The sequence below is a fragment of the Ictalurus punctatus genome, chromosome 12 (genome assembly GCF_001660625.3).
Source record: "Ictalurus punctatus breed USDA103 chromosome 12, Coco_2.0, whole genome shotgun sequence".
Lineage (NCBI taxonomy): Eukaryota > Metazoa > Chordata > Actinopteri > Siluriformes > Ictaluridae > Ictalurus > Ictalurus punctatus.
The window spans coordinates 27,144,295-27,160,254 of record NC_030427.2 but is presented as its reverse complement, the minus strand read 5'-3'; positions in this window follow the sequence as shown (position 1 = coordinate 27,160,254).

Genomic DNA, 15,960 nt, shown 5'->3' with positions numbered 1-15,960 from the left:
ACACAAACAGATTTAAATTTAAATAAAAGGTAACCAAGCACTTTTTTTTGACGGAAGTAAATCTTTTTCAGAATGCCTTACATTCCACTTTTCTTCTGCGTTGTAAAATATCGTTGTATTTTTTGCTTTGTCTTAACCGCTAGATCATTAGAAGATGGTGTGAGATTATGTATTTGGTTTTTTTAGCTGTCTTGTGGAAGTCTCTCAAATTGTGCAGAAGGGATGAACAGTAACTTTCTTTCAAAAGTTATTCTCTCAGTTGGAAACCTCCAGAGCGTAATAACAGAGCAGCAGATTTTTCCTTTAATTTTACACCCATCTCTACACAGTATACTTATGAATGAGCTGTGTCTATTCTAACTAGATGTCATGTTAAAATACTTTGAATAGCATTAAGGAAAAATTAATAATTAATAAAAGTGTGTGAAAATATAATGTGTGTGTGTGTTATAGATGATTTGCATTAAGTGAGAATTTCAGTTCTAATGCAGCAATATTGTGTTATGAAGGACAGAAAAAGCTCTAAACAGAAGAGAGCTTCTTTAGTTTAGGATTACAGTCACCTGATGGAGGTTCCCACCAGCAAAACACCCTGATCCAGGGTCAGTTTAAAGTTTTTCCCTCTGCCAGGTATCTGACACTACAGTTTGAAATGGATTCTTTGCCTGCCATGCTTGTTCAGTCAGTCGAGGTTGTTGCAGCAGTCATTGCAGTGAGAGATGCACAACAAATGCACAGTGAATTAGCTTTCCCCACACCGTTTCATATTTTCAGTGAAGTTATTAGTAGACTACGACTTACACGACTTGTCAATTATGTTACTCTTATTTGTTAAGTGTTTTTCTATTTTTTTAACGTTTAATACAGAGCTTTACAAAGTTTGTTGTCAATAATTTCAAGTCTTACTGCGTTACTGCACAATAGCTCAAACTAAAACTGACAAACACCACAGCACTAAAGTCTGCAACAGATTCAAACATTTGTTTACTTAAGGCTTAGGGTGCTTCACTCGGAACTCTGAATACAATTCATATACTGTATAACAAATTTGTCACTTCTATATGCACTTCTATATACATTGCTATATACACTGTTATATACACTTCTATATACACTGCTATTGCGCTGCAGTTTGTTAGATCAACATCTCACTTCCTTTCTGATTATAAATAGTGCAGTAACGACAACATTTCCTGATATATACAGTTCAGTTTAAGACTGTACTGTGAGGCACGGGTTAGGACATGGGCAAAAAAGGTAATTATCCAGCGGTAGACATCTGAAAATTTTGTAATTGCAAATAAATACTTTTTATCTTTTAAATATGACATGTGATCAGCATCATAAATGACAAGGAACTTTCACTTGTTAGGACCAAGAACAGAGGATGGTGAATATGTGAATACGCAGAACTCGCGTCCAAAGCACAAGACATGTCCAGGTACGTCTTGTTTTGATCATAAAATTTATACTAATTATAACTGTATTCCTGTTATTACTGTATTCCTGTTATTACTTACATTATAGGAGCTGTAAATAGTCAGTCCCTCTCAAAAATTCAGGCTTTGTCATGCTCCTGAAGACTTCCCATAACAGTAACCATACTGAACTTTACAGTACTGACACCTCATTTCATTAACGTTACATAAATATTTCCTTGCAGAAAACTTCACCACATCAGCAATTCTGGATTTTTCTTTGATAAACAATGCAGTTTTTAATCCATTTCATATCAGCCTTAGATTATGTGGAGCGTTTTATTCTATTGGCAGATGTCTTCGCTTCTTTCTGAAAACAAACACATGATATCAGCAACATTATCTACTAAATTAATAAGAAAATTTTATGCTTGGAATTAACTACAAAAAAAACAACCAGAAATTGGCATAATATTCTTATTGTCACGAGTTCCCCTTTAAGCAGCGCGCTGTGGAGCATGTGAGCGCGCGTGCACGAGTAGACACGCGCCCTTGTAGACAATCGTGACATTTCGACACGTGCATTTGTTTATGTTTCGGTCATGTCTCCTCCCTGCTCTGTCATTGGTTGTTGTTTCACGTGTGTCTGAATTGCCCTCAGCTGTCAGCCATTACAACGCTGATTATGTTTGTATATATACCGGGAGCCTCCCAGCACACGGCGCGGAATATTATAGAGAAGAGAAGATATAGTATAGTGGAGTCGGAGTCGGAGTCGGAGTCGGAGTCGGAGTCGGAGTCGGAGTCGATTGTTCAAGTTTCTTGTTTTGTTTCTCGACCCTGTATTTCCGTGACCGCGACCTTGATTCCTGCCTCGCCCCTTTATGCCTGTTTGCCGATCGCCTGAACTTTGCATGTTACTGGATTACGTTTGTGGATTACTGTTTGGATTTACCTGCCTGCGTGTCTCTCAATAAAACTGTTCCTACTGCACTTGCATCCTACCTTATCTCCGATACATCACGAAACGTGACGCTTATATTTGTTTAAAAACGATCTAATAAAAAGAAATATTTTTTTTTGAATTAGCCTATATTCCAGATGTTTGTACTTGCTATCATTTTATGTAGTGTAATTAGCTGAATTGGTCAGATTTGATTAGCAGTTTTGACTAACAGTGTTGATTTATTCATTAAGAAGTGTATATATAGAATGATACTAAGAATAGATTTTATCAATTACGGATTATTTCTACGCTTAAAAACATTTTTGTCTTTCCAAGATTTGGAGAAGGTTATTCATGCTTTTATCACTTTACACTTAGATTATTGTAATTCATTGTACTTGGAACTTCCTCAGTCGTCTCTTGCTCGTCTCCAGATGGTTCAGAATGCAGCTGCAAGGCTGCTGACCAAGGCAAAGATGTTTGATCACGTCACCCCAATTTTAACATCGTTCCATCGGCTCCCGCTCCATTTTAGGATCCGGTTTAAGATTCTGTTGTTTGTCTTTAAAACTCTTTAATGATCAAGCTCCTTCTTATCTCAAAGATCTTCTTACACCACATTCATCCAGCAGATTTCAAAGATCTTCTGATAGGTTTCCTCTGTATGTCCCTTGATCCTGTTTAAAAACTAAGGGGGGTAGAGCTTTTTCAGTCGCTGTCCCTCGTTTATGGAATCAATTACCACTGGACATCGGCCTTGCACCTTCTGCTACCATTTTTTAAAAAGAGGCTGAGAGCTGATCTCTTCTCCCAGGCGTTTTAATCTTTTTTTTTTCTTTTTTTTTTTTTTTACTATTGTCTATTGTCTGTCTTTATTTTGGTTTTATTCTGTTTTCTATTTTGCTTTTCTTTACTCTGTTCAGCACTTTGGTCAGCTTCGCTGTGTTAAAAGTGGTTTATAAATAAAAATTTACTTACTTACTAAATATGAACACATGAAGATGGCAGTGAGTTCAGCTAATTTTTAAGCCTCATGTCTTGGGAGAAGGAAAATCCTGAGACTGTACAGGGTAGTGGGTGTTGTGGATAAAAATGACATGAAATAAACACGAGGGAGACCTAGTATGAGTAATATGTCATTTTACTGAAAATTCACAGGACTGGTTGGATTCACACTTTAAGATCTTTAAGAGTAACACACTATGGTTTATTAGTCACAGGGAAATATAAGAGCTGAGGAGTGCAGGCTGAGAAACACACACTCTCGTACAGTCAAGGGCGGGCATGCAGACATAACACACCCAAAGTCCCCAACGCACACACATAACATTATGAGATAACAACATGAGACTAAAGTCTCTCTAAATTGTTTTTCTCTCTCCCACTTTCAATGCTAATGGTAGTCAGAAAGTCCTCTTTCAAAACATCATGGTACATTTGATAAGCCTTTTTTTTAAATATCATGGTAATGTAGATGAGCTCTTTTTTAACCCTATTGGTATTGAAATCATAGTCTTTCTAAAATATATTGGTTATCTACTGTGTAAATACAGTATAAATACTGGAGCTTGAGCTCCAGGTGTCAGATCACTTCTGAGAGTTCTCATCGGTGTGGATCTCGTGAGGTGGAAATAAAATGTTGCTTCTTCTCACTCACGGCTGGTGTCTTTTTTCTATCTCCAACTGGGTTTACAGATGTGAGTATTTGCTTCTATGTTGTATTTTAAGTGTCTTTGGGTAATAGGCTAAATTTGGGCCAGTTTGGGTCTGAAGGACTGGAGTTAGGAATCTCCCAAGAGGACAAAGATTTATGAAATATCTAATCGCTCTCTCAGATATCTCCGGCCACGCTGAGTTGAAAACACGAAAGATCTTTATATCTGCTCTTGGTCTCCTCCTAATGCTTGATGCTTTATCAACACTCTGTGCTGTAAAGATTATCATCTTTATCTTTGTTTTACTTATTTAAAAAATCATAATAAAGTACGTCACATCGAAGTATGCTGCATTCCTGGTTGTGTCATACTTATATAGACTTTTCAATGTTTGTTTTATTCCAGCTTATTTAAAACCTGTGATATTTCAGTTGCAAGTTACAGATCCAGTGTTAAATTCCCCCTCAGTGGGTGTTTTTCCATTGTTGAGTAACACCAGGAAATTTAGTTTTCTCCTGCCTCGCTTTTTCTCTTTCTTGAAGTAAATGAGAAACTAGAATGCAAAATGTCTTCTATCCTGAACTTTCTTCTAGCACAACACTTACTTACTGCTACAAAGCACACCGGAGGCTCTTGCTGTCATCCTAGCATGAAAACGTCTGAGTTACGCATGTAACCCTGTTCCCTGAGAACGGAACAAGATGTTCCGTGAGCTCAATGCTGTGGGAAGCGCCCTCGCACGTGACCGGCATCTTAAAGCTTGTGTAACATCATGCCTATTTAGAGCCTGCTGTGATCAGGTGACGTGGTAATTAAGTGCGTCGTGTGATATATAAACTACACCTGTAAACGTCAGCCTCTATAATCTGAAGTGAAGATGCGATTCATGATGATGATGAGGACGATGGTGATGATGATGATGATGATGGTGATGATGCTGAGGATGATGATGAGGTCGATGGTGATGATGATGATGATGATGGTGGTGGTGATGATGATGGTGATGGTGATGATGATGATGATGATGATGAGGATGATGGTGATGATGATGATGGTGGTGGTGATGATGCTGAGGATGATGATGATGCTGAGGAGGATGATGAGGATGATGGTGATGATGATGATGATGATGATGGTGGTGGTGGTGATGATGTTGAGGATGATGATGATGATGGTGATGACGATGAGGATGATGGTGGTGGTGATGATGACGATGATGATGATGATGATGATGAGGGAATTAGACTCCCAGAAACAGTTATCAAATGTTGCTGTGATGTACCTTTAATTAGATTTTAAAGGAAAGCTAAAAAGGCAGATCAGGGGTCCTTAAAGTACTTTAAATGGTTTTAAAGCGGTTCCATATTCCCGTTTCCAGGTTAAACATACTAACGCTACTAAAGATGTAGGCAACTCTTATGTACTTCCACACCAGCAACAAGGAAAATTACAGTTTGGTCTCTTTATTTCGGGTCACAATTTTTTTTAAAAAGAGATTAAAATGAGTATTGTCTAATTGAGATAAATACCTGATGAATGTCTCTAACCGACATACAGAAGATTTTATACTGAGCTGCTGCATGCACACAGCTGATCTCACCATTCTACATCCTTTCAGTTGATGTGAATGTTTTTCTGAAGTTTCTGACAAAATGATCATAAACTTCATCCCTCTCTGAAAACGGAAAAATGAAGTGGAAGTTTTCACTCAACATCGCACTGCAACCATCGTTTATTATTATATTTAGCACTTTTTTATTTGACTTTTTTTTTTATTATTATTAAAAGACAGGAAAAAGTTACAGATATTTGAAAAGACAAGAAAAGACATCACAGATGTAACATACAACTGCACACTAGACGGGTTGAATGTAGATCTACATAAAGATATTGAAAGGTTTACAGATTTGAAAGTTTTACCGCTTTTTGCTTCATAGAGAGTCGTATTGAGTCGATATAATGTTCCGTTTCTTTCCTGAAAGATATAACACAGGGTTTGTTTTTTTAACACAGAAACAGAGTTTCAGGGCAACTATCACAAAAAATCAATATCACCTTTAAATTTTACAAAGTCATGTTACTGTATAAATCCTATGTATCATTGTAAATGATAGCTCTTTGACTTTGTTTGTAATGAAATATTGATTAGATATTATAACCTTTTCCCTGATAATATTATCTGTCAAACGATCCCAATATGAGTAAATGAATATAAGAAAAAGACACGGAGTTTCTTTGAAATAACGCTCTTATGGATGGATCGGTTTTGTGAGTTAAGGGGAAAAACAAATATGACCTACATAAGACCTTATTATAGAAGCATTGTTGAATGTTAATTCTTTTCTTATGTCTAAACAGCATATAGACTTTAGGAGATATTGCACCAAAAACTTTTACATAGTCCCCTGGTGTTACAGGAATCTTATAATGTGCCAAAAACTCATTAGAAGTGAAAATAAAAGCATTTAGATTAAATAACTGATGCACCAATATGTCACCACGCTGACACCGTGACCACGTGACTCTCCGACAGAACGCCGCGCGCAAAGTTCTGGAATGTTTCCACTTGAACGACTTGTTAGTTCACAGTGCATTAACTAATGTTCACAAATACAACTTTTCGTTTTAATAATGTATGCGTAACTGTTGAAATTAAGATTAATAAATGCTGCAGAAGTGTTCTTCTTTCGTAACTTCGTTAACCAAAGAAGTTAGCAAATGTTAAGTAATGAAACTTTATTGTAAAGTGATAACCATACTTTTATTAAATTAAGTTGGATGTTTACTTACTTAGCCTACTTAATATTGCAATACTTAATATCGTGTTTGTATTCAACTTAATGTGTTATTTTTTTGTGAGATAAAGCATATAAAACTAAGGTTTTATTGGTGTTGTTTTTAAATAAACAATTTGTAAATTATTGCTAGTTAAATTTTTTCATGTTTAAATGCATCATTTAAATATGAATGTCAATTTCATTCATTTAAATTTTTCATGTAATAATGTATAAAGGTTGAAAGATTATTCCAAAAAAAGATATGTATTTGTACATAAATTCAGGCTGAATGAATGGTCTGCACAGTCTACAGCCAACTGTGACCTTAGGAATAAGTTCATGAAGTGAACCACATCTTTCTACAAACTCAGGAGGCGAATTATTATTGTGATTTGGCCCAAAAGCTATTTGCACTGGTGCACCTGTTGTTTTTATGGTCCGCTTATACAACTTCTTTTCAGTGTGTTTACACAGTATTCAACCCTAGACCATCCATCCATCCATCTTCTACTGCTTACTCCTTCTTCAGGGTCGCGGGGAACCTGGAGCCAATCCCAGGAAGCATTGGGCACAAGGCGGGGTACACCCTGGACAGGGTGCCAGTCACATACAATCACATACACACTCACACACCCATTCATACACTACGGACATTTCAGACACACCAATCAGCCTACCGTGCATGTCTTTGGACTGGGGGAGGAAACCGGAGTACCCGGAGGAAACCCCCGCAGCACGGGGAGAACATGCAAACTCCGCACACACATGGGGACTCGAAGCCCGGACCCTGGAGGTGTGAGGCGAACGTGCTAACCATTAACTAATATAAATACTATGTATGGTAACTATAACTTAACCTATAACGAAAACTAAACTAAGTAGCTAACTTATCTAACAATTAACTTCAAAATACACGCAATTTACATGAAAAAGACAAAATCAATAGGAGTTCTTGTCTATTTCCACAACAGTCTTTAACCAACAGACGTTAAGTCGGTTATATCCGTCATTAAATATCACTCGCGAGGCCCATTCCATGCATTCAAATGTATTTTATTCCCGCACGCAGTCAGGACCTGTAATGATAATATAATACACATGATAAGAACGAATATGCTTTCATCTTACCTGTTACAACACAACTTTCTTTCCTTTCTACATATTAGACATGCAGAGTATGACGATATAGGAACATAACCATGAAATGTCATCACTGAAAGCAGCATATTGCTTGCACTGAGGCCGTAACAGCCTAAATATTTATTCTGGTTTTAGCACGGGCTCTGTCGCGTTCCCTTTTTCACTGCATTCTCTCCGCAGTTCCAGGTTCCTTGGTTTTGACAGCAGCTGATTTCCCAGATGTCACTGATGATTGTGTTTAGAACGATCCAGATTAAAGCAGCCGTCTAAATGACAAGTTTAAATTCTAAGCAACTGTTGTAAGGAAAAGCTACAAACACTCCACCATCCTCAGCCCCCACACGTGTGATATCGTAGCTGGCTCTTCTTCTTTCTGATTACGGACGTAATAAAACCATGCAAAGGCGAATGACGTCACGAATGAAGTTTTGAACACTGATTTTTTTATGTACTTGCTCAATAATGGATTTATGTTAATTTTTAACCAAAAAAAGTTCCATACTGCAGCTTTAAACAACATGTTTAATTGTATATGTCATGTTTACCAGACGAATGTGTCTTTATTTATTGATGTCATTGTGCAATACAGGTGTGTTTAATTGCTGTGTGTGTTTTATTGCTTTAGTGTTTTATTCCTCTTCGGATTGCAGTCCTGGTTTGTTATTGCTAATGTTATTACTAATGTTATAACATACAATCAAACTGTAATAAACTAATAAAAATATTTTGGGTCTTCACATTCACATACAGAGCAACCGTGTGTGTGTGTGTGTGAGCGTGTGTGTGTCGCTGACTGTATACACTGTATTCTGACTGTATACAGTGTGTATGAATTTAAAAGTCATAAAATATTGTTTGTTCTGATCACTGAGACTGAATTAGTGGATGTAAAAAAGAGCTGTGATTTAAATTCGAGACTGCCCGTGCGTGTGTGCGCGTGCATGCGTGTATGTGTGTGTGTGTGTATGTGTGTGTCCTGCAACAGTATGTGTTTCCAACATGTGATCTCTACAGCTGCATGCAGAAATAAATTAAGTGTCTCTATTAAAGTGAAGTGAGTTCATTTGTTCAACACTATTTCATTTTTTATTTAAAAAAAAAATCAAATTTAAGATTCCCGCCAGGGCCATGTGTGTGCGGAGTTTGCATGTTCTCCCCGTGCTGTGGGGGTTTCCTCGGGGTACTCCGGTTTCCTCCCCCAGTCCAAAGACATGCATGGTAGGCTGATTGGCGTGTCTAAAGTGTCCATAGTGTATGAATGGGTGTGTGAGTGTGTATGTGATTGTGCCCTGTGATGGACTGGCACCCTGTCCAGGGTGTACCCCGCCTTGTGCCCCATGCTCCCTGGGATTGGCTCCAGGTTTCCCCGCAACCCTGAAGAAGGAGTAAGCAGTGGAAGATGGATGGATAGATGGATCAAATTTAAGATTAATCTAAACGAGCCGACTCAAAGAGTTGGTTCGTTTCCTAAACAGCACATCACTGGTAGTGAATCAGTTTAACCAGAAGTGAACGGGTTTCTCTCTCGGTTGGAGACACTGAGGAGGGGGTTTACTCGCTCGGAGGAGGTGGGCAGGAGATGGCAGAAGGAAGTGACGAATCAGGAAGGGAGATGGGGTTTGAAGAAGATGGCGGGAGAGATAGGAGTGTATGGAACATAGTACGATCGAGAAAACGGGAAAAAAAAGGAAAAGAGAATATCTAACACAGAGGAAACAGATAGCGAGCAAAGTGTTAGCTTAGCAACAAAACAGGAAGAGGAACACAAAGTAATCATAAAATTATCTCAAGAAGGGACAACGTTTGGTGAGTGGAATCCGTTTCAGCTAACAAAATCGATGGACAAACTTCTGGGTGAGGTCAAAAGTGCTAAAATATTGAGAAGTGGATCTTTAGTGATTAGTTGTAAAAATAAAGCCCAGCAAGGTAAAGCCAGGCAACTGAATAAAATAGATGGTAAGAGAGTTCACTGTTCGTTGTTCGGATATAAAAAATGGGTTCAAGGAGTCATCTCAGGGATAACTACAGGTGTTACAGAGGAACAAATAAAAGACAATATCTCAGGGGCAAAAGTGCTAGAGGTAAAACGTCTTAAAACAACTAGAAATGGGGAGAAATGTGAGAGCTTGGCTGTGATGATTAAGTTTGACGATTCTAGATTGCCAAGTATGGTGTACATAGGATACAGTATATAAGCTATGATGTCAGGCCATATATTCCTCCATCACTGAGATGCTTTAAATGCCAAAAATATGGCCATGTAGCAGCAATATATAAGGGCAAACAGAGATGTGGTAGGTGTGCAGGCGAACATGAGTACGGGAAATATGGAGAAGGAGTAAAGCTCAAATGCTGCAATTGTGGAAGAGAGCACAGCTCAGCTTACCGTGGCTGTGAAGCCAGCAAGAAGGCAGTGAAAGGAATAACGTATACGGACGCAGTAAAGAAAGTGTCTGGTGAAAGTAAGGACTATAAACCAGAAAATAAAGATAGACTTTGCAGGGGCTGTGAAAAGATTGCAGTAAAGAAATGTATGCTAATTATGAGCAAGAATGAATCTGTGTTGTTTATGGTTGAGGTCATAAATTGCTCAGCACAGACTGAGAGAAAGACTGAAAAGATCAAAATAATAGTTAAATCAGCTGAAAAATACCTTGGTATTGAAGGACTCAGCTGTGAAGTAGTGGAAGAAATGTTAACTGCAGGAATCTCTAACTCTCAGTCATGGGCTGGCGACTCTTCATGATCCTAGTTATATTGCAGTGGAATGCCAGGAGTCTTATAGCTAATGGACGAGAATTCAAAAAGTTTGTGATTGATTTGTTAGATAAACCTCATGTAATATGTGCGCAAGAGACGTGATTAAAACCACAGTTAGACTCTGTGATTTATGGATATACTACAATCAGAAACGATAGGGAAACGGGTAAAGGTGGAGGGGTAGCAACGTTTGTGAGAAATGATGTGAAATATAACCTAATCAATAAAGGGGAAAGAACATGAATTTGTGGTAGTCAAAATATGGACAGGAAAAGACAGTATAACGATAGTCAACTTTTATAATCCCTGTAATAGATACACTGATACACTGAATGCAGTATGTGGGTTGACACAAGGGAAAATAGTATGGTGTGGGGATTTTAATGCACACAGCACAATAAGGGGGAGTAAGAACACAGGTACAAATGGATCAGTAATAGAGGAATTTATTGACGATAAAAACTTTTTCACACGGTATAGTAGCTCACATAATACAGAAAGTGCTATTGATCTGACAATAACGGCAACTGAAATAGCAGGAATCAGCACGTGGGAGGTTTTAGACCAGTCGACAGTAGGTAGTGATCACTATCCAATAATAACCAGGATTGGAGTAGAGATACACCAGGATAGCGAAGTGAGAATACCAACATGGAGGTTAGATCAAGCTGATTGGCAGATGTTCCAAATGCTGAGTGAAATAAAATGTGTGGAATTAGTGAATAAGGATATTACAGAAGTAGAAGAAATGAACAGGAAAGTGACTACGGCAATTATACAAACAGCTGAAGAAACAATTCCTAAAAAGACAAGTAAACGAAGAAAGAACGTGCCATGGTGGAAAGAGAGCTGTAGTATAGTAATTAAAAAGAGAAATAAAGCTGTTAGGCAACTCAAAGCTCACCATACACTGGAAACTTTGATTAACTATAAAAGGGCACAAGCAGTAGTTAGGAAAACAATTAGATCAGCCAAACGTGTGTATTGGAGACAATTCTGCAATAAAATTGGAAGAGAAACCCAGCTATCAGACACATGGAGAACAATTAGGAAAGTGAGCGGAATAAGACACAGTGTAGAAATACCAGTGTTAAGTAGCAATAATATAAATGCGATTAGCAGTGCAGAAAAAGCAGAACTTATGGTAAAAACTTTTGTGAGGATCCACAGTACTGAAAACCTATCCTCAACAGCTAAGCAGGGAGATCAGACACTTGCCCAAAACCCAGGGATAGTAGAAAGAAGGACTACATCAGGGGGAGAGTTGGACTTACCATTTACTCTATTTGAATTAAAAAGGGTCATATCAAATGCATGGCAAACAGCACCAGGGAAAGACGGTATATGCTATAGCATGTTAGGTCACATGAGAGACACCACACTTGATGTAGTATTAAGACTGTTCAATATGGTATGGAGTACAGGAAAAATACTCAAACCTGGCAAAGACCTGTCAGATCCAGCAAGCTATAGACCCATAGCATTAACGTCACAGCTAGGCAAAACTATGGAGAGGATGGTAACAGACAGATTAGATCACTAACTAGAAATTAAAGGGCTTCTTTCACCGTATCAGTCAGGATTTTGTAAAGGGAGGGGGACAATGGGTTCCGTATTATGCCTAGAGTCCGTAGTTAGGAAAGCTCAGACTAACAAAGAAAGTGTAATTGCTGTATTTTTTGATGTTGAAAAAGCATATGATATGCTGGAAGGATGGACTTCTAATTAAACTCGACAAATTAGGAATAAATGGTAAGATATATAATTGTGTATTAGACTTCCTGAACAGAAGGGCAATAGAAGTTAGAGTAGGTGCAGAGTACTCAAATAGGTATGCAGTGGAAAATGGTACCCCACAAGGCAGTGTATGTAGCCCAATACTGTTTAATGTTATGATTAATGACATGTTTGATCAGGTCGGAGAAAATATAGGAAAATCGCTTTATGCGGATGATGGGGCACTCTGGGTTAGGGGTCGGAATATAGAATATTTAAGAAAGAACATGCAACATGCAATAGGGAAAGTAGAACAGTGGGCAAATGAATGGGGATTTAAACTATCAATTTCAAAATCACAAGGTATAGATATCTGTTGTATATAAAATATACATGAAATAAACACGAGAGAGACCTAGTATGAGTAATATGTAATCTTATTGAGAATTCACTGGGCTGGTGGACTGTATGAACGGATGTTCACCTAAGACACAACACACAGATAAGCAAGGCGCAAACCATACATGTATTTGATTAGTGCGGCAGGCCTCAGAGCGTAGGTGGACGGTCAACTAAGACACACACACACACACACACACACACACACACACAGGCCTATGCCACCACGCACACACATGCAGAAGGAAAACAGAACATTATAAGAATAATAAAAGGAGTTTTAAGATATTATAAGGATAATATAAAGATATTATGAAGTAGGGAGTACAGTAAACCACTTGCAAGCAGTATATATATATATATATATATATATATATATATATATATATATATATATATATATATATATATATATATATATATATGTATAACAGAAATGTAGAGCAAATATGAAAGGAAATAATAAACCAGAAATACAGAAAAATGTGAAAGAAACTTACTCATAATATACTTGGAGGTGGGGAAGAGTCTTGTCTCACGAGAAAAAGTCAGGAGTAATAAAGATGAAGGCCTTCATTTTTAAGAGAGAACCAAGAGGGGCACGTTGCACCCGCGAGATAACTGTGAGACCAAGGTCTCTCCGAAATGTTGTGTCTCGTACCTCTTTCAAACCTAATGGTGTTGGGAAAAGGCTCTTTTCAAAACATACTGTTCATTTTGATAAGCTCTTTCTAAAACACATTGGTGTCTGGGTCATCCTGACCCTAAGAAAACTGTACAAATAGAAGAGCTTCAGCTCTGGTTTTTTGAGATCGCATTTTGGGATGTCTAAAACTGTGTGGATCTCGTGTGGTGGAACGGAACGAATAAACCTGGACCCTTGCTTCTTCTCACTCACGGCTGGCGTCTTATTTTTCTTTCTCCAATTGAATGTGTGAGTATCTGTTTCTATGTTAAGTGTCTTCAGGTAATAGGCAAAATTTGAGGCAGCACATCATAAAACAGTACCACTTAAATTATATGGGCTAGATCTTGAACAGGTCAAGGCTGTGAGATTTTTAGGAATGCTTTTTGCTGAGAAGCTGACCTGGGGTGCATATTGATAAAATTAAACAATGTAAAAAGATTAATAATGTTCTGAGATGTCTGTCAGGGCGAGACTGGGGAGCAAGTAGGGCATTGCTCATAAATATATATCAGGCTCTTATGAGGGCCGCCTTTGATTATGGCTTCCTAGCATATGTGTCGGCATCACAATCAAATCTTAAAAAGCTTGTTGTGGAACAGGCACAAGCACTCTGGATCTGTACTAGAGCATTTAAATCATCACCAGTGACTGCATTACAGGTTGAGACAGGAGAGATGTTGTTGTGTATCAGGAGGGTTAAGATCATGCTGGCATATTGGGTAAACCTACAAGGGCATAGCAGGGTGAATCCCACGAAAGCCATCTTACAAGAATGCTCAGAGTTTTATAGGACTAACTTTAATAGCTTTAGATGGTTAGGAATTGCAAAGGCACAAAATACAGGTCTCAGTCAGCTACAAGTAAACCCCATTGTGGCGATACCAACTGTACCGCCCTGGAGATTCATAAAACCATCTGTAGATACAAGATTACAACAAATATTAAAAGAGAATTCTAAAATAGCACCACGAGGGATAATAACTCAAAACTATATATACCAATATCAGGATAAATTACTCATATATACAGATGCGTCAAAACAGCCAGAGCGAGGCCGCACCACGGCCTTTTTCATTCCTCTGTATGAAGTAGCAGTCAAAAAAAGGGCAACCAATCATTTATCAGTGTACACTGTAGAATTATTAGGAGTCCTATTGGCACTGCAGTTGTTTGGTAAAAATCATCAGAGTCAAGAAGTCGCTATAGCTTCTGACAGTCTATCAGCGCTATCAAGCATACAGTCTGGGAAAACATCATGCAGACAAGACATTGTTTACCAAATACTGCTTCTCATACTTCATGCTAAGGGGCTGAGTGTTTCCTTCTTCTGGGTTCCTGCACATGTAGGGATAGAAGGGAATGAAATTGTGGATGTACTGGCAAAAAGATCGATAAAACATGAAACAGTTGATATTAAAGTACCATTAAGTAGAGCAGAGATCAAAACCATTATAAAGGGACACGCACATAAAATATGGCAGGAATACTAGGACACAGCTGACACCAGACGACACCTATATACCATACAAAAACAAGTAGGCATGAGTGTGAGGCAGGGCAGAAACCCAAAGGAAAAGATGATAATTACGTGTCTCAGAATAGGTCATGCTGGCTTAAATCTAGCATTAAACAGGATACGAAAAACAGCCCACTGGACTCTGCACACACTGCAGTACACAAGAGACAGTAAAACACATTCTGTTAGACTGCAAAAGGTATGAGGAGGAAAGAACTGAGCTAGAGATGCATATTGGAAAGCAAAACATGACACTAGAGAACTTGCTGGGGAAAACATCTGGGAAAATGCACCTTCCCCTAATAAACTATCTAAAAATACTGGGATAAGTGAGAGACTTAGTACTCTAGTAGGAATATCTAGTATATAGTTATTTATCTCTTTATTTTCTTTTATTTATGTATTATTGTTTTGGTTTTGGTTTTGGCGGTAATGCACCTTTAGTGGTTTGCCAACCGCCATTGAAACAAGAAGAAGAAGAAGGATTTTTCTCTCTCAGTGTCCATTTTGTCGCTGCTGGAAAAGCAAAAAAACAAAAACAAACTCAGCACCAGGCAGAAACGGTGACATTAATGTCACACAACGTGGACTGTTGACTAAACATGAGTTATTTCTTTAACAGAAACGACTTTATATTTTATTGTCCTCGTGTAAAAACAGGAGTAAGAGAACCAGACCCGGACTGGACTTCGGGAGGAGGACCACTGCCCTGCTGTTTGTTTGTTTATTAACACACATTTTATATATAAGTTTCTCTCTTTGATTAACATTCAGTGTTTGGGGAATTTAGATTTATTAGTGTGGAACAAACACAATGTGTTTTAAGATCTGGCTTCTACGGAAAAGTCTATGATTTTTTTTATTTTTTCTAAGCTGTTATCTCCAGATCATAACTTAGTTTTCTTGTGATGTCCCTACAAAACGTTCTCTTTAACATTTCTTTTA